Source organism: Panthera leo, chromosome C1, assembly GCF_018350215.1.
Source record: "Panthera leo isolate Ple1 chromosome C1, P.leo_Ple1_pat1.1, whole genome shotgun sequence".
Lineage (NCBI taxonomy): Eukaryota > Metazoa > Chordata > Mammalia > Carnivora > Felidae > Panthera > Panthera leo.
Window position 1 is genome coordinate 145,408,171 of NC_056686.1, and position 18,548 is coordinate 145,426,718.

At 42.0% G+C, this 18,548-nt stretch overlaps 1 protein-coding gene across 3 annotated transcripts in view; it reads left to right on the forward strand.

Annotated features, from left to right (window-relative positions):
- The window catches only part of GPD2 (glycerol-3-phosphate dehydrogenase 2), a 219,336-nt gene that overhangs the window by 74,134 nt on the left and 126,654 nt on the right, over positions 1 to 18,548 (forward strand). The window contains exon 1 of one of the 3 annotated variants that reach the window (XM_042948831.1): positions 5,598 to 5,740. The exons of the other annotated variants lie outside the window; for them this stretch is intronic. The gene's annotated coding sequence lies outside the window, so the exon portion shown is untranslated. Of the gene's footprint in view, positions 1 to 5,597; positions 5,741 to 18,548 lie in introns of those variants that run through there. 3 annotated transcript variants of the gene reach the window in all.

Genomic DNA, 18,548 nt, shown 5'->3' on the forward strand with positions numbered 1-18,548 from the left:
CCTTCACCCTCAAGGCCTTTAAATCTAAGTAAGTTTCCTGGTGCCACTTTATACTGATGCTTTAAAAATTTATTTTAAAAATACTTTCCCAGATTCTTATAAAGCAGAAATAAAACTTCAAGTACCCATTTAAAAGTATATTTAGTATTTTTATTTCATCTTTTCAAGGATCATATATTTTCACCTTATTCTTGATCCCAACTCTTTGAGAATCACTGACATGGGAAGATTTTTTTGTCGGCTATTTTTAGATGTCTATAATTCTGCTTTTAAAAATTCAAATAACAAGTAGGCAGAGATCTGCTAAGTGAGCTGCTCTAATCACAAAGCCCCAACATCACTGCTCTGGTCCTGGCTAAGGATTTGTTTTAAGATTTTTGTGGACAGCATTGTTCATCGTTTAGAAACTCTGTATTAGTTTTGTTTTCTTTGTAAGGGGTAACCTTGCAGTGGTTGTTTAATGCTTGGTTATCTCCTTAATGTTTGTAACTATTGTAACAATGGGTAGGATTATAGGTGCATGCAGTATGTCCCAAATCATGTACATGACAGGTTGTCCCCAATTTATGATGGTTTGACTTGAGGATTTCTTTTTTTTTTTTTTTTTTTTTTTTTTGATTTTGGGGCAAAAGCAAGAAACATTCAGTAGAAACCATACTTTGAATTTTTGAATTTGGATTTTGCCTTGGACTAGAGGTGTGTGGTCCAGCCCTCTTTCCTGATGCTGGACACCAGCAGTGGGCTATCACTCTCCTTTAGCAGTGCCATCTGAAGGGTGAACAACTGATACACCTACCGCCATTCTGTACCCAGATGACCATTCTGGGTTTCACTTTCAGTACCGTTTTCATTACATTACATGAGATTTTCAACACTTTATTACAAAATAAGCTTTGTGCTGGATGATTCTGCCCAACTATAGGCTAATGTAAGTGTTCTGAGCACCTGTAAAGTAGATTAGGCTAAGCTCTGATGTTTTGTAGGTGAGGTGTATTAAATGCATTTTCAACTTCTGATATTTTCCAGCTGTGTTGGGTTTATCAAGACATAACTCCATCCTAAGTTGGGGAAGATCTGTACTAAAATAATATAACTGAAGAAATATGTGAGCATGCAGTGATCAGAGCTCAGAATAAAGGTGTCTTGGCCCAATTTTGAAGCAAGAGTCCGAATGCCTCTGATTTACACCCTTGGGGAAGAGAAGTGAAATTGGTGATACTTTTGTTGGCAACTATACATCAGGCCTTTTGCATAGATTATCCCACTAAATCCCAGTGTGGCCATTTGCTAGCTGTGTTATCTTGGGCATGTTACTTAACAATTTTGTGCCTCAATTTCCCTATTTTGTAAAAATAAAACAAAACAAAACCAAGAAGCCAAAAACTCAGACTTATTCCAATTTAATCTTATTAAAGATTATGTGGACCTTGTTAAGCCTAGTGCCTGGCACAGAATAAACACCATGTGAATGTTCACTATTAACGTACCCACTGATAAAGAAACTGAGGTTCTGGGAGACCGGAGAACTTAGGTTAAAGAACTTGGAAGAGAGTGGACTTGAAGCCCATACACTGTTCTGTATACCACATAGTTTCTCATTTTAATCTTGGCTCTATTGTTTAGCTATTGTTTCGGTAAGTCACTTCATATTGTGGGGCCTTGATTTCATTGTTTGTAAAACAAAAGTGTGAGAGTTAATAACATTTATGGCCCCTTGCAATCCTTATATTCCATAAATGTCATCATAAACTTTGGTGACCTGTGACCACTTGAGGAAAATTTGTTTCTCTGTAGAAATGGGCAAGAACTGAAACAGTTGACCCTCAGCATATAGAGATGGTTGTAAAAGGTGGACAATAGTATCACCAGTGGAAGGTTCCTCCATGTTGGGGAAAGTTCACCCCCAGCAGTTGTGTTTAAGATGTCTTCGCAGCAGATAGGCTACTCTCCAGGGTTGGGAAAGGAAGAACTTGTTCCTTTTGTTACACATGAATCCAGGAAATAACCTAAATTCATCTGATAACACTAAAATGCAAGATAAATTAATGGGGGGCAAACTCAGGCTTTGGTAAAACAGGAACAATTGAAAAAGGGAACGCTTTTCAGACTTTGGTAGCCATGTGAGTGAGACTGAACACCCATGGCAGTCCTGAAGTTTTCTTAGGCACCCAAGAAAAGAGTTAGGTGGCACCAAAGTTATTTGACACCCTTAATCTGAAAGATGGTAAACACAAGTTCCTTCCAAATGCTGAGTCATGCTTGTGATGACACAGAGAAACACCTAAGACTCCAACTTTCCTGAGATACTGGTCTTTAGTAGATTGCTTCCTGCTGAAATAATTACTTCATGTTTTTAGATTTACTTATGGGGAGTGCTTCCCCTCCTATACCCTCACTAAGTTGTTTTTGGTTTTTTTTTTTTTTTCCCTTTTTTAGCCCTCAACCTGTTTGGTTTTGTTTTAATTCCATGAGCAAAAAGAAGATGTGGCAAGTATATATGTGTGTAGGCAAGGTTGTTTGTTTGTTTTTTTTTAACATATATATTGTTGGTGGATCTAATGCAATAATAATTCCTAAATTAATGATTATTCCCCTCCTCCCCACAAAATTATCTTTATAGTAAAAAGAAATTGCTTAAGCATCTTGAAATTTACACTCCTGTCAGATAACCTAATCAGCAACTGAACTTTCAGTGGAATTCTTGTCCTAATAAGTCAGACAAAGGGGCAGACATAGGCAGAAAGCTACTTTGGGTACTCATAAATAGTATATTAAGTTTTAAAGCGATATGTATAAGGCTAAAAGGAACAATTTATTTTAATATTGTATTCCGTCTAGAAAGTATTGATGGAATAAACAGAGGATAATTTTGGGTTTTGTAAGTTTCTGTGAGTCTTAAAGCAGAGTAGCGTAAACCTTTGCGTTTGGAAATTATCTAGTGTTTATCTTTAAAAATGAACAGTGTTTAGCCACTTTTGTTGTGAACAAGTGGATGCCTAATTTATGCTGAATACTTACAAATTACCATGTTTTATGCAGTAATTGGAAGTAACTTTTATAACAATTTTCTATTTCGGGGCACCTGGGTGGCTAGGTTGGTTAAGCGTCTGACTCTTGATTTCTGTTCAGGTCCTGATTTCACAGTTTGTAGGATGGAGCCCCTGCATGGGGCTGTGAGCTGACAGTGCAGAGCCTGCTTGGGATTCTCTCTCCCTCTCTCTGCCCCTCCCCTGCTGACATTAATTCTCTCAAATTAAAAAACATTTAAAAAAATAACAGTTTTTTTAATTTTAAAATTATTTGTTCAAGGCTGTGGTTGAGATTAGATGTATTTAGAGAGGATGGAGATATGGAGCCAGAGGTGGGTTGTTAGAAAAAGAAGGTCCAGAGTGACCGGTAGGCTCATGATGGTAAGTTTCTTGTCTCTCCTTGCCTAAGCCCTCCCATATCCACCTTTTCCTTTGGTGCTTTTCCTGAAATCCAGCAGATGCCTAGTGTCCTTCTGCTCTCCTCTGGTCACTCTTGGCCCCAGTTTTGGCAAATGAAATTATGTCCGATGCTTCTGACTTTTCTCAGCTCCTCAAAATCCTCTCCCTTCTCCCCTGTTCTATGCCATCAGTCTGACTTTGGTTTTGGCCATTAGGGATGGCCATGGGTTATTGAGAACCGAATCCCCACTGGCTTGTTAGCTAGCAAGGTGACCAGGATTTTGGGGGGGGGGGGGAAATAAACAGTAGACATAATGGAGTCTGGGACAAATCGTTCATCTAAACATTCATTTCAAATCAGTAAACACTTATCAAACATCTATTGTGTCATAGGCACTGTGGTAGATACCAGGGTACAGAAGGAAATAGGTGGTCTCCATTTTCCAAGAACTGAACCGTTCTGGGAGAATTAGTGGGAAGGAAACACAGGACTGACACTTCAGTTCAACCAGATTATTCCCTTTCTGGGTAACCTGTTGCTTTTCTAGATAAATGATATAGAATTGGGATTTGAACAAAATGTGGAAACAGTGCTTTGTTACAGGGGTTCTCTGTAATACCTGAGGGGAATGTTTAAGCAGTTGTTCACAAGCTTTAGTGTGCAAGAGAATCACTGAAAGAGCTTGTTAAATCAGATAGCTAGGTGCCAGCCCCAGAGTTTAGGGATCAAGTAGTTGGGAGTGAAGCCGAGAATTTGTATTTCCATTAAGTTCTTCGATGCTCTTGCTGGCTCCCACCACTGCCCTTTCAGAGCCCCAGTTTTAAACGTAAGGATTTCCAGGTTCCATCTAGCTTGGTGTGGGAGTGGGAACCTGGGACTGATCATTTTATACCCGCCTTCCCATTCTAATATGGATCCAAGGTTGAGAACCATTTGGACAGGCTGGTTTCCTGACATTTACTGTGAGCTTGGGACCCAATGAATCTACACATTACTTTATGCCAATTACAAGAGTTATGACTTAATTAAATTATGACTTAAATTAGTAAATGACTTAATAAGTAATTGGCTTTAAAAAACCCAGCACTGCGATTTTGGTTCAAGCTAATTTGGCTGCCTTCCTTTGGAAGGTCTTTCCAACCCTCCCCTGGGTATTTTCCAACACCACGGTAGAAACCTTCTTTGCAAAACTCCCAGAGGTTGTTGGAGGAAAGGTCTTAAGGATATGGGGTCCATTTGAGCCCCATGTGCGCCCTCCCTGGGTCCACTTGGGCTTGCTTAGCTCTGGTGGTTCCAAGTAAGCTGGGCATGCTCAGTGGGCAGGGTCGGTTTTAGGGGGTGCATCTGGGAAGCCTGCTGCTCCGCTGCCGGGGCTCTGCGCCTCCCCCCACCTGTATGAGGCCGGGCCTGAGGCGCCTTCGCTCGGCATCCCCCCCTCTCCCACCTCCCGGCGCCCGCCGGGGCTTGGCCTTCCCTGCGGGTTCCTGCGCTGACATTCAGCGGGCAGGTCGGGAGGTCGAGAGCGAGAGCGTGCGGAGGGGGTCCGCGCGAGGGCTTTGGGCTCTGACGGCCGGGTCCCAGGGGTCCGCCCGCTTCCTAGAAGCGTTTCTAGGCCCAGGGAAGCCTTTCTGCCGAGGAGGGGAAGCCAGATCCGGGGGCGGACGACGAGAAATCAGGTAAGCCAGCCCGCCGTTGTGCAGGCGGGCTGGTGTCTCCTCTCTCGCGGGCAGGTGGCCAGGGCCGAGGCAACCGGGCACCTCCCCCACCGTCCCCGGGCCTAGCCCAGCCCAGGCTTTCCGGCCCGCGAGCAAGGCGGGGCGCGGGGCGGGAGCCGCAGCCCGGGGCGAGGGCCAACGCCTCGGCGCGCCGCCGCCCCACCCGGCGGGCCCCGCGGCCCCGCGGCCCCGCCAGGTCACGTTCATCGGGCGGCGGGGACCTCGGTCGCCCGCCGCCCGCTGGTTAGCGACGCTTCACCCCTTCGCCTCGGCCCCGGCTCCCGCCCCCACTTCCGCGTTTCCCTGCAGGGCCGAGCCGCCCGGGCGGGAGGAATCCGGGCGGGACGCGGCCGCCGCGCCAGCCCCAGGGGAGGGAGGAGGAGCGGCAGCGGGGAGGGGTGGTGGGGGAGGAAGTCGCCGGGGAGGCGGGGCCGCGGCGGGTTGCACTGGCCCGGGCTGCCCGGGAGTGACAGCCACGCGCGCCTCGCCGCGAGGATCAGGGCCGAGTCTCTGATTCGGGGGGAGGCAGAGACTCCGCCCCGCCGGGAGGAACTGGGGGCTCCTGCGCTCCCCTCGCGCGACAGAACCGATCTCAGGTGTGTGCTTCCTGGGAGACCCCCTTCCCGCGCCCCCGGGGTCGTGGCGGAGAGCAATCCCGTTCTGACCCGGGCGAGTCCTCTAGGACTCCGGCGTTGGCTGGGGGGTGGGAGAGAGTTTAGGGTTTCTCCCCAGCAACAGAAGGGGGACTCATTCTTGAGTAGGGGTTAGTATTTACATTTTGGCGGGCGGCGGGGTGTAATTCATTTGGGGCGAGGGTTGGTATCTCATGGAAAGTTTGCGGCAAACTTTTGGCTTGTGGATGCCGCTCTCCTCCTGAGGATTGGCGCTCCCTTCTGAAGCAAGGGAGGAAAAGATTCTAGAAGGGGGGCTGAGGCTCCGTTGAGGACCTTAGCTGCTGGAGTGTGACAGTCCCAGGAGGAAATGGGAAGTGTACACCGATGAGCCTAAAACAGCCCCCTCAGCTTCTCTGAGCAAAAATAGATTTGCAGAGCGCTTTGGCAGAAAGGTAGAGAGAGCCCTGTGAATGAAGTGCTGCTCTCAGCAGTTGGTGTCTACACGGCCTTCTACCTTATGCACGGGAGCATTCACTTGCTAACAGCCTTCCTTGAGAGTTTCAGAGTAACTTACAACCAAATTCTCACAGCCTTAGTGACATGGGCCAACCCACATTACACATCCCATTATACCTATCATGAGAGGCAGCGGTAGACACAGCTAACAGTTAATTTGGTCAGCTTATAAATAGTTTTGTATAATTAGGTGAGGGAAGGGCGGGTGACTTACACCATTTGTTGCTTAAAACAAAACTGTTAGAATTTTGCATATGTTTCAAGTTTGATGTGCAGTGTATTTTTGGACTGTGGACGGTAATGGCAATTGCCACACTGGGGCCAGGCCCTTCCTGCCTGCTTTTGACTACTGTGGTCCCTGAGTTCTACAGGGACAGCTGGGTGCCTTTGCCCAATGGATACCATGTGCAGCCTGGGGAACTTTATGCTGTGGATGTTGAAACGCCTTTGTGTTCCTCGTAAGGACATGTGTCAAGTTACAATACTGTCTTGATTTTTAAAAATCAACTTTTCAAATAAAGCAGTGTTACCTTAGTAAAAACTGGATAAGAGGCGGTGTTTTGAGTTTGACAAACAACATTGTGGGAGCTGTCCATTCTGGTATCTCACACAGTCATTTTGTAAAGAAACAGCATTATTAAAGCTATCCTTTGTTTTCCCTCTCTCTGATTTATTTATTTTTTATTTTTTTAATGTTTATTTATTTTTGAGAGACAGAGTGTGAGCAAGGGAGGGGCAGAGAGAGGGAGACACAGAATCTGAAGCAGGCTCCAGACTCTTAGCTGTCAGCACAGAGCCCCATGTGGGGCTCAAACTCACAGACCACGAGATCATGACCTCAGTCGAAGTCTGACACGTTTAACCGACTGAGCCACCCAGGTGCCCCTCCCTCTCTCTGATTTATTAAAAGATGTATTGAGGGCTTAGTAATGGGCCAGAAGGCCGCAGTGTTACCAATTGTCATGGGTTTTATCCCCTCCCCCTTTAGTTCTTGTAACTATTTAATCTCATTATAGCTATTTAAAGAGGTTTGATTATCATTGTAAGTAAATCATATTGGCAAACTATTATAACTCTGAAATTATTCTGTCCGGTTATTTGTTTTCTGTCTCTCATCACGAGAATGTAAATTCCATGAGAAGAGTTGGTCTGCTTCACACAGATTCCTATTTCTAGTGCCTAGAATGGTGACTAACTAGTAACAAGTGCTCAATAAATATTTTCTCAATGAATGACTGAACTGTGGGACAAACTCTAGCTGAGTGTAGTGGGGGGAAGAAAACAAGACTTCGGCCTTTGGTAACCTGCTCAAACTCACGGAGCCTCAATTATCTCATTGGCACAGTGTGGATAATATATGATATAACATATGTAAAATTGCTAGTGATGTACCTGTTAGGGGGTAGACTTCAAAATATTAGCTTCCTTCCTTCTTACATGTTTTCCTTTTTGTATTCAAAAGGGAAAGAATTGGGCAAAGAATAGAACATTTAGCTCTTGCTGCTTGTGCTTGAATTATCCAGGCATTATCTCCTTTCCTGTGGTGTGGGTGCTTAAGAGGGAAGGTGGTTAGTGGGAATCCCTTATTACAGAAGGAAACAGTTTTCCAGATAAGTATCCAATTTCTCCTCTTTATTTAAAAAAAAATTTTTTTTTTAACGTTTATTTATTTTTGAGACAGAGAGAGACAGAGCATGAACTGGGGAGGGGCAGAGAGAGAGGGAGACACAGAATTGGAAGAAGAAGGCTCCAGGCTCTGAGCCATCAGCCCAGAGCCCGACACAGGTCTCGAACTCATGGACCGTGAGATCGTGACCTGAGCTGAAGTCGGACGCCCAACTGACTGAGCCACCCAGGCGCCCCTCCTCTTTATTTTTTTTATGTGATGACGTTTCTGCTTAGCTTTTTCAAAACTTGAGTCTTTCTGCTTGTCAACACCAGAACTCACAAGGGTGTCCCTAAGTGCAGAAACAGCACTTCAGAGAGAACATGGGAAATAAAACACATTTGACCTTGAACAACTTGGGTTTGAACGGTGTATGTCCATTTTTATGCAGATTTTTTTCGATAAATACAGTATACTACTGTGAATGGATTTTTTCTTTACGATTTCCTTCTTTGAAAAGTTTGTTGATTTTGAGAGCGAGAAAAAGAGTGAGGACACACACACATGAACGGAGGAGGGGCAGAGAGAGAGAGGGAGAGAGAGAAGGCCAAGCAGGCCGCATGCTCAGCACAGAGCCCAGCATGGGCTCGATCCCACGACCGTGAGATCGTGACCTGAGCCAAAATCAAGTGTCAGAAGGGTCTGATGCTTAACTAACTGAGCCATCTAGGCACCCCTTTTTTATAATTTTCTTAATAACATTTTCTTTTCTTTAGCTTACTTTATTATAAGAATACAGTGTATATTACATATAACATACAAAATATGTGTTAATCAACTCTGTTATCAGTAAAGCTTCTAGTCAACAGTAGGCTATTAATAGTCAAGGTTTTGGGAAGTCAGAAGTTACATGTGGATTTTCAATTGTGCAGGGGGTCAGCACCCCTAACTCCTGCATTATTCAGAGGTCAAATGTACATTTAGCTCTTGACTTCTTGAATGCAGTTTTTTGTAGGCTTGTGTAGCATTATTACATAGTAGCAAGTGCTAGAAAAAGAAAAACTATGGTTTTCTTGCTTTTGAGAGAGTTTGTTTAACAAGGTAAAATATATGGATGTAAAACATTCAAGGACCAGCATAAGATCTCTCATAATCATATACCCATTGAGAGAATGTTGGCTTTAACTGAGTGGTTATGAAGGGGAGATATTAATGTGGGCTCAAATAGTTGAGACAGTTTTGTGGTGAAGACAATGTCACTTTAGCTACAGAGAGACCTCAAGTTTCCTGAAGATTACAGCAAAAAAGAGGTCAGCATTGTATCATGAATGTTTGCTATTTTGTATTTCAGCATATTGAAAAAGCCAGCACAACCCTAAGCTTTCAAAAATGAACTTTCTGTGGAAAAGTATTAAAAGCCTACAGTAAAATTCTGTATGTGCACTAAATAACACTTTTCACTATATCTCTGAAGTTTTAAAGCCTAGGATTGGAGTTAAGAATTGTAACTCGTCATTCTTGCCACTTTTAACCCACTTGCATAAAAATGTATCACGTGGCCTGCCTGTTACTCTTTCCAGTTGTATATAATGGGATATATTTTTTATCTGATGTTTCCAGAGAAAATTACTGGTCATGAGTTGTGGGATCTCCACAACTGGCTAATTTCAGGATTGTTGTTTAATGAGATAGGGAAGGACTGACTGGAACTAGACTAAGAAGAAGAAGAAGAAGATGATGATGATTTAATGTTTTTTATTTAATTTTGAGAGACAGAGAAAGACTGAGTGTGAGCGGGGGAGGGGCAGACAGCGAGGGAGACACAGAAACCAAAGCAGGCTCCAAGCTCTGAGCTGCCAGCACAGAGCCCGATGCAGGGCTTGGACTCATGAATCTTGAGATCATGACCTGAGCTTGAGCCGAAGTCGGACTCTCAATCGACTGAGTCACCCAGGTGCCCCAAGAAGATTATTATTGATGTGTTTCTAGATGCTCATCCACATACTTAGATAATTCCATCAAAATTCATTACCTTTGAGGTAAGAAGAAAACTCAGAGGTTGTGTTCTAGAGGAAGAAGCAGCTAGTAAAGGGCATGGTGTACATTTCCTTGTTGACATGATGGGGGAAAGAAAAGGAGGAGGGAGAGATGATTATATTCAACTTCAGTGAGAAAGACCAGGGCTAAGGCAAGCCAAGACATCTCTAGCAACTTCAGAGTAGACCTCTTCCTGTATTATCTGACCAGGGATTGATCTCCGGAACTTTTCAGGAAAAGGAAACGCGGCAGCCAACAGTTTGAATACCTGAGGATGTTTAGGTAATGATTGTGGTCAGAGTTTGTCCAGAACTCTGATTCTGTGTCCTGACATGAATGACACCATGTTTTTTGTTTTTTGCGTTTTTTTTTTTTTTTTTTTTTTTGGTTTGTTTGTTTTTTCTTGTTTTCCAGGATTTTCATCTTTTGTTGTGAGTTTCTACTGCCTCTTTGGGTTAAATATTTCTTCCTAGATCATATCTGTGCTCTTGTTTCCCATTTTTCAGCTGAATTTTTTATGTTGGTTCTTTCAAAATCAGATTTCTGACTTATGCAGCAGACAAAACATGGTTTCCAATTTTAATTAGGTCAAGTTGGCATTTGGTCAGTTCACTAAAATTAGTAGGAGAAAACTAATTAATGGAAAATGTTTCCCCCCTACCTAAAAATTTATTGTGATGTATGTATTAACAAAATTTTAAATCATTATTTGGGAACATTTATTTATTTGTCTGGCAAAATGAAATTATTAATGATTTACTTTATTTTTTTTCATAGTGAGATCTGTTAAAGTGTGGGTGCTTTTTAAATAATGACTTAAATTTAGATTGTTCAAGCTTCATATTCTTTAGTGTTATGTCCTCTGCGGAAGCTCATATTTGATTGCCCACTTATATCCTACTATAAAAAGGTTTTATAATATAGAGAGGGAAACAAACCCCACAGACTATAACAGAGAAGTTGTTTTCTGAAATGGATTTTCTAGAATTTGCTACTATCAAATGAGATGGCCTCCCAGTATGACTTGGTGACTTATGCTTAGAGAGCTTTATTACTTACCTTGTATCCACAAGTGGCTGCTAAGGCCAGATGGTTATATGAAGATGAACAAAAGTTTCTACTCAAAGTAAACATTTTAGGAAATTTTTAGCTAAGATTTTATACCACTAGTATTTTAATAAGACACAACACACTTCTAAATGTATTTGATAAGTGATGAAAATAATATAGCTTAGGGTATTAGGTTCTTAGAAGCCATTTTCCTTTTATTTAAACTGGATAAAGAAAGGATGTTTGTTTCATTGTGGTAATGTCAAAACTGTTTGGATCATATCACTTTCTGCTCTACTCTTCCATGGGTTATTCTGACTTATTGGATCAAATTCCAAATATTTGTCTTTGAATTCATAGATCTCTCTAAACGTGTTCCAATATTAAGTTTGTATCCTTACCTTCCCTGTGATCCAGCCACTATGGACTCCTTGGAATTGCCTAAATCTGTCCTACTTCCACTGCTGCCTCCATATGAATGCTCTTCTCTGTACTTCACCATTTTGAAATCTTACCAACCCTTGAATGTCCTGACCATTGGCTATGAGGTTCATGGTGCTTTCCCTCACTGCCCCGGTCAGAAGTGTTTTGTACATTTCCTAATCCTGCAACTACTTTTTTTTTTTTATGCTACTGTTAAGTCTTCCGTTTTCTCCTGTATTAGCTAATGATTTGAAAATGTATCATTACCTTTTCTGCAGATCTTGCAGACCAAGGACTGGATCTTACACAATTTTATAGACTTCACAGGCCCAGCCCCAGTGCCTTGCACGTGGGGAATGCCTAGTAAATAGTTGTTAAATAAGTGATTGCCTTATATAATGCACTTATCCTTTAGTTACTCAGGAAACATGTGATAGAAATGAGTTGGGTATGATTGGACAGAAGATAACACAGGTAGGTGCAGTTCAGGTAATCAGTTAAACTAGATAGTTTCAACTTTCTCTTCTTCAGGCCTCCTATTTTTTCTTTACACATTTGGCACTTAAAAAAATTTTTTTTTTAATGTTTTTATTTATTTTTGAGACAAAGAGAAACAGAGCATGAGCAGGGGAGGGGCAGAGAGAGAGGGAGACACAGAATCCGAAGCAGGCTCCAGGCTCTGAGCTGTCAGCACAGAGCCCGACGCGGGGCTCAAACTCACAGAGTGTGAGATCATGACCTGAGCTGAAGTCGGATGCCCAACCGACTGAGCCACCCAGGTGCCCCGGCACTTTTGATATCCCAAAATACTGTATTTAGGGGGAGGAAAGGAAATCACTCTAGGTGAACCAACGTTATAAAAGCAATCCCTGAGGAAAACAAGTGGAGGAATCTGCAAAGGAGGTCATTTAGTATCCACTGAGGGCTCTCTTCTTTTCATCAATCTCTCCCTTCTCTCCCACCTGCTCACCTAATCTAGTCTCCTAAAAAAGAAGCTGGAAAATTAATTTATAAAAAGATGATTGATAAAATTAATTTGTCACCTTATCAAAAGTCTCTGGATTCTAAAGAGACAAAACATTGAGTAACATTTATGTAAGCTAGGGGAAGGAATCTTTGGGGAGCGCTGTTTACCTGAGCATCCCTGAAATCATTGTATAGCCACTTCAGTGTGGCTTTCGTCAGTTTCTGCTGCCTTCAGTTTCTTTCTCTGTAAAAGGAGGTGGGCTGCATGAATTTAAAGCCCATAACAGCATAAAGTATCTTAGTACTCTTCTAAGGTGAGGCCAGTCTTGGCTAGTGGATGCTGTTCACTGTTGGACCCTTGACCTAACTTTTGCTCTTCTCCAAATTTGGGATCTCCTTACTCCCAGCCTCTCCGGCTGTATTTGTTTTGACCTCCAATGTAGCACTCACATGTGGAGGATGCTGCCCTCTTTGCATCCCGGCCCCTGACTTACCCTCATAGGATTTGTTGCAACACATGTACTTTTACTTCCTTCTTCCATCATGTTTGCTAGTGTTAACCCCTTTCCCTCCTCCTAATGCACCATTAAGTAGCTGGGATATTTATCTAAAAAAACATAGATTTATGGAATTGTAAAATAGGAAAAGGTTTAGAGGTAACCCAACTCTGTCTTTTTATTAGGAATAATAAATAGTAGTGTTAGGTATCATTTATTGAGCAATCACCATTTTCTAGGTTCTGTTCTAAGCACTTTGCTTACATTATTTCATATAGCAACAGCAAACTCTTTTAGATCAGTGATGAAACACAGTTCCAGAGAACTTAAGTGACCCACCCAAAGCCACAGTTTTCTGGCATGACCGAAACTCCCTTGAAAACTGTGCAAAGAAATAATGAACCCAGGGATAATCCTTCTGGTATTTCTGTAATGTATTTCCTGCTTTTGGCTACTTTGGATTCTGCTGCTTGACTCATTGAACTTTGCCTTTTAACACTTTCCACTTCCTAATATTTTACCCTGTGGTTCAGCAGTTTTCACCAGTGATGCTGAACTTGTTCAAACATTGAAGGCATAGCACCGTATGCCTGCCTAAAGTAATATTCCTCTTGATCTGATTTCTAGGAACCCATGACATTGTTAAAATCTTCTTAGTGTTAATGGATGTGGAAACAGCCTGCAACTTGGTGCTCCTCTGCTTTTCCCACTCCTGCACCTGGGTTTGTGAACGCTACTGGGAAAATGAACGCAGTCATGCAAATTGGAGGTCCATACAAACTCACATTCTCCAGTTTTTGCCATGAGGCAGTTCTTTTACCTGTTTTTAGACCACATCTTTTCCCATTTCCTGCCATGGTTTTACCAAACTTCATCTTCTTTGAGCCTTTTACCCGACCTGTGCATTTCTTTATCAGATGATTGTTGGTGGTTAGGGGCAAACTAAGCTGTTGGAAGGATCTGAAAGTAGATAAAAACACAAGCACAACAGATGTTTGTTTCTTGATCATATCATAGTCTTGATCCGTGAATGGCTTTCCTCCACTTGATTGTTTAGACACCACACCCTGGAATCTTTTGTTGTGTGACTGCCATTCCTTAGGGCTTTGTTTTCAACTGTGTCCATTTAGTGGAAGGAGAAAGAGAAGAAGCATATCCACTTTCTAAACACTTAGTCTCGTAATGAATATGTCACTTCCCCTCACATACCATTGGCCAGAAATCAGGTGCACGGTCACACTTACCAGCAAAGGGAGATTGGCAAATGTAGTCTAGCTGGGAGCAGAAGAGATTGTGGGCTTTTTGTGAAGTAAGCTGTTTCCTTCACAGTGCTTTGCATCCTATTATACTGAGAAAGCAGAGAGATCATGTCAACTCATAATGTTTCAGTCTCTCTTCCACATCTTCCCTGTAACTGAATCCATCGACTCCATCATTAACTACAAGTCAGAGGTAGAGTTATTCAAAGTGGGTTCTTTCGCCAATACTCAGATCCCCCGTCCCTTTCACTACCTTCCTCTATAAAATTTGTCCCTGTTCATCTATGTTTTAAATATTTACAAGATGGGGCGCCTGGGTGGCTCAGTCAGTTGGGCATCCGACTTCGGCTCAGGTCATGATCTCGCGGTCTGTGGGTTTGAGCCCCGCGTCGGGCTCTGTGCTGACAGCTCAGAGCCTGGAAACTGCTTCGGATTCTGTGTTTTTCTTTCTCTCTTTGCCCCTCCCCCACTGATGCTCTGTCTGTCTGTCTGTCTCTCTCTCTCTCTCTCTGTCAAAAATAAACATTAAATTTTTTTTAAAAATATTTGCAAGAATACTCAAGATTCTCCCATCACAAAAACAATTAAGACTAAAACCCAAAACTGTTCCTTTACCCTGTACTCCCCTCTAGCTACGTGCTCACTTTCTCTTTCAAGCTGTTTTTCCCAACACTATTTTGTATATGTTGTTTTTCTATCTCTTCACCTTCCATTCACTCCACAGCTGTTGGAAGTTTGCCTTCTACCTTAGATGAATCTGCTATTGTATGATTATTGGTGTCCCTCTTACTAGTAAATCAACGGGACCTCATTACTTGAAATGTCTGTGATTCTGCTCATTCTCTCCTTTGTGAAGTTGAATTTTGTCTAGGCTAGTATGACAACTTGTTTTTCTTTTGGACGTCTCCTTGTTGATCTCTTTCCAGGTTCTTCCCCTTGACACTGGAGTTTCTAGGGCCTGTCCTCACTTGTAGAAGCTCCCGGAACCACCACATTCATCCATATCCCTGATTTTAGTAATCCTTAAATCAACATCTCCAACCAAACCTCTTCCCTAGATTTAGACTCTAGACATTTCCACTTGGATGCCGCACAGTCAAGCTAGGACTCATCATCTCCCCCCACCTTCATCCTAATGCTGTTTCTCCTCTCATTGAAGAGTACCGCCATCCCTTCTCCCCTCCATATCATCCATTCATTTGTTAAATGTACCCCTCACCTACCACATGCCAGGCATTTTCCCACAAGTTGAGATTACAGTGGTGTACAAAACAGGTACGATCTCTGCTTTGTAGAGTTTCATTTTAGGGTGGGGAGAAGAAGATAATAATGATTAAATATAGAAGAGACGTATGAGATGATGAGAGCTATGTGATTATTTTGAATTTGGATGGCTTGGGAAGGCCTCTCTGAGGAGCTGACATTTGAGCTGGCTCCTGAATGACCAGAAGGAGTTAGCCGTGCAAAGATGAGGCACAGAGCATGCCAGGCTGAGAAGACAGCTGGTGCCCAAACTCTAATTGGATTCTTGATGAATCTGATGGCAGAAGAAGGTAAATAAACCTGAACTGTAGTGGGTGAGAGTGAGAGGCGGCCGTAAGAGTTACCTGTGGCTACTGTTACAAATTATAGCAAATTCATTGGCTAAAAACAACAGAAATAGATTCTCAGGAGGCCGGAAGTTCAGAATCAGTATCGCCAGTCTGAAATCAGTGTTGGCAGGTTGTGCTCTCTTCCGAGGTTCCAGGGGACAGTCTGTTCTTTTCCTCCGGGACGGTGGCTGTAGGCATTCATTTGGTTGTGGCTGTATCACTGCAATCTCTGCTTCTAGGGTCACATTGCATTCTCTTCTCCCATGTACCTCACATTTCCCTTTGCTTCTCTCTCTCTCTCTCTCTTTTAAATAATGTTTATTTATTTTTGAGAGGGAGAGACAGAGACAGAGTGTGAGCAGGGCAGTGGCGGAGAGAGAGGGATACACAGAATCTGAAGCAGGCTCCAGGTTCCGAGCCCAATGCAGGGCTCGAACCCACTGAGTGCGAGTGTTGGAGGCTTAACCAGCTGAGCCACCCAAGTGCTCCCCCTTTGCTATCCTCTTATAAAGGTATATATGTCTGCATTTGGGATCTACCCTCATAATTCAGGATAATTTCACTATCTCAAGATCCTTTGTTGTTATTATTTTTTTTTTTTAATTTTTTATTTAAGAAGTAACACAGACTTAGTTTAGAAAAATTGGAAAATAACTAAAAATTACAAAGGAAAAAATATAAATCTCTGCCATTCCACAATTCAGAGATAAATACTCACTAGTAACATTTTTTTTTTTTTTAGTTTTGCCTTTTTAACTTCCAAGACACTTTTTAAAAAAAAAAAAATATGAAATTTATTGTCAGATTGGTTTCCATACAACACCCAGTGCTCATCCCAACAGGTGCTTTCCTCAATGCCCATCACCCACTTTCCCCTCCCTCCCACCCTCACTAGTAATATTTTATAGTATTTTCTTATACACGCATAATGGGTTATGGTTTGTGTATAATTCTGTAGCCTGCTTAAGAATTTGTTATGAAAAATTTCAAGCATATTTTGAAACAGATATTTAGAGATAAAAATAGTAAGATGAACTCCCACATATGCATCACCTTGATTAAATATCAAAAATTTGCTACCTTTGTTTCGTCCTATCCCGCTTGTTTTTCTTTTTCTTTGCCATAGGACTCCAAGACAAATCCTAAACATCACGTTATTTTTACCCTCATTGAGGTCACTATGCATCTCTAACTATATGGATATTTTCTTACTACTACTCACAATGCCATTATTATAGCTAATGAAATTCACAGTAATCCTTCAATATCTAAAACTGATTCAAATAGAGATTTCCCTCATTAGTCTGTTTTTTTGCATGTAATGTTTGGGGAAACAGTTAATCTATAAAATAATTATTTTACCTGTATAATGTTTGAGTCTTTCATTTGGTCACATTTGTAGTCTTTTTTGTTGTGGTTGTTGTTGTATAAGATAACACTCCTAGGTTCCAGGGTCTGAGATATGGGTAGGTTTTGGGCACCACTATTCAACCTACCATAGTATCCAAAGAGCATCTTTAAAAAGTAACCAAGTGTCAGGTCTCATAGGGCTTTAGAAGCCAGGATAAGACATTTAGATTTTATTCTGTGGTGAGATAAGTCATTGAAAGGTCATGTGCTGATAAATGAAATAATGTGGTTTTGCTATAAAGCACTGTCTGTCAACTTCCCCCCTCCCCATTGTATCTCTCCAAGAAGAAAAAATAAATTGAAATTAATTAACTAAAAATTTAAATCAATTGCTCCCTAGCAAGAGAGTATTCCATAATATTAAGGAATAAGAATTTGTTGGGGGGTGCCTGGATGGCTCAATCAGTTAAGTGTCCAACTCTTGATTTAGGCTCAGGTCATGATCTCACAGTTAATGGGATCGAGCCCTGAGTTGGGCTCTCAGCTGACAGCATGGAGCCTGCTTAGGATTCTTCCGGGTAGAGCTGAGCTTTGGAGGACCACAAATCACTGTAATGTGAGATTTTTTTATTTATTTTATTATTATTTTTTTTTAATTTTCATTCCCAAGACCAGTTTTGTCCCGTTGTGGGTGTTTTTGCTCCCGTTGAGAATGCATGTTATTGAAGACTGTTCAGGCAGTTAAAGGTAGGTAGACTGGATTGTGGTAGGTAGGGGAGGAGAGGATGGAAGAAGGACTCCATGTAAGAGTGAATTTTGGTTGTCCAACTGAGAAATTATAGTTGTATGGTCTTTTAGCATTCCTGGACCCAGTTTCAGTTTGTGTGTGGAGGTTTCTTCCAACACAATACCAGGCAATTCTATCACTATCTACCTGGAGATAGCATCAGATTCCATGGGTTAGGGACTGGGCATACAAGACTGCCCTCTGTGCCTCATTTCAGTACCAGTTGTAAATCCCAGGCTGTTAACTGTGCTTCTGACCGACTGGCTAAAGAGTGGAGGTTCTAACGACCTCCTTGTTAGGTGTGATTGATTTGCAACAGTGGCTCACAGGTCATATGAATGACCAAATACATATATATTATAAATTATTGTATTGCATATGGACAAGCGTTGTGTTAAAGATGGAAAGAAGTGAATGGATTTAGGATTTGTTTTTGAGATAGAGTTAGTTGACTGAACTTGCTGATAGATAATTATCTAGAGACAGGAGACAAGAATCTGGACAAAGGCTTACATTTTTTACTTGTGCACCTGGGCCATAAACTGGGAAGGGAAGATTTGGGAGAGAAGAAAGCTTGATGGGAGATACAAAGTATTCTGTTTTGGCTGTGTTAAGTGTGAGGCACTTATTAGACATTCCTTTGGAGGTGTAAATTAGACAATTGGATAAATGGAGTTTGGATAAATGGAAGGGTTTTGGCCAAAGAT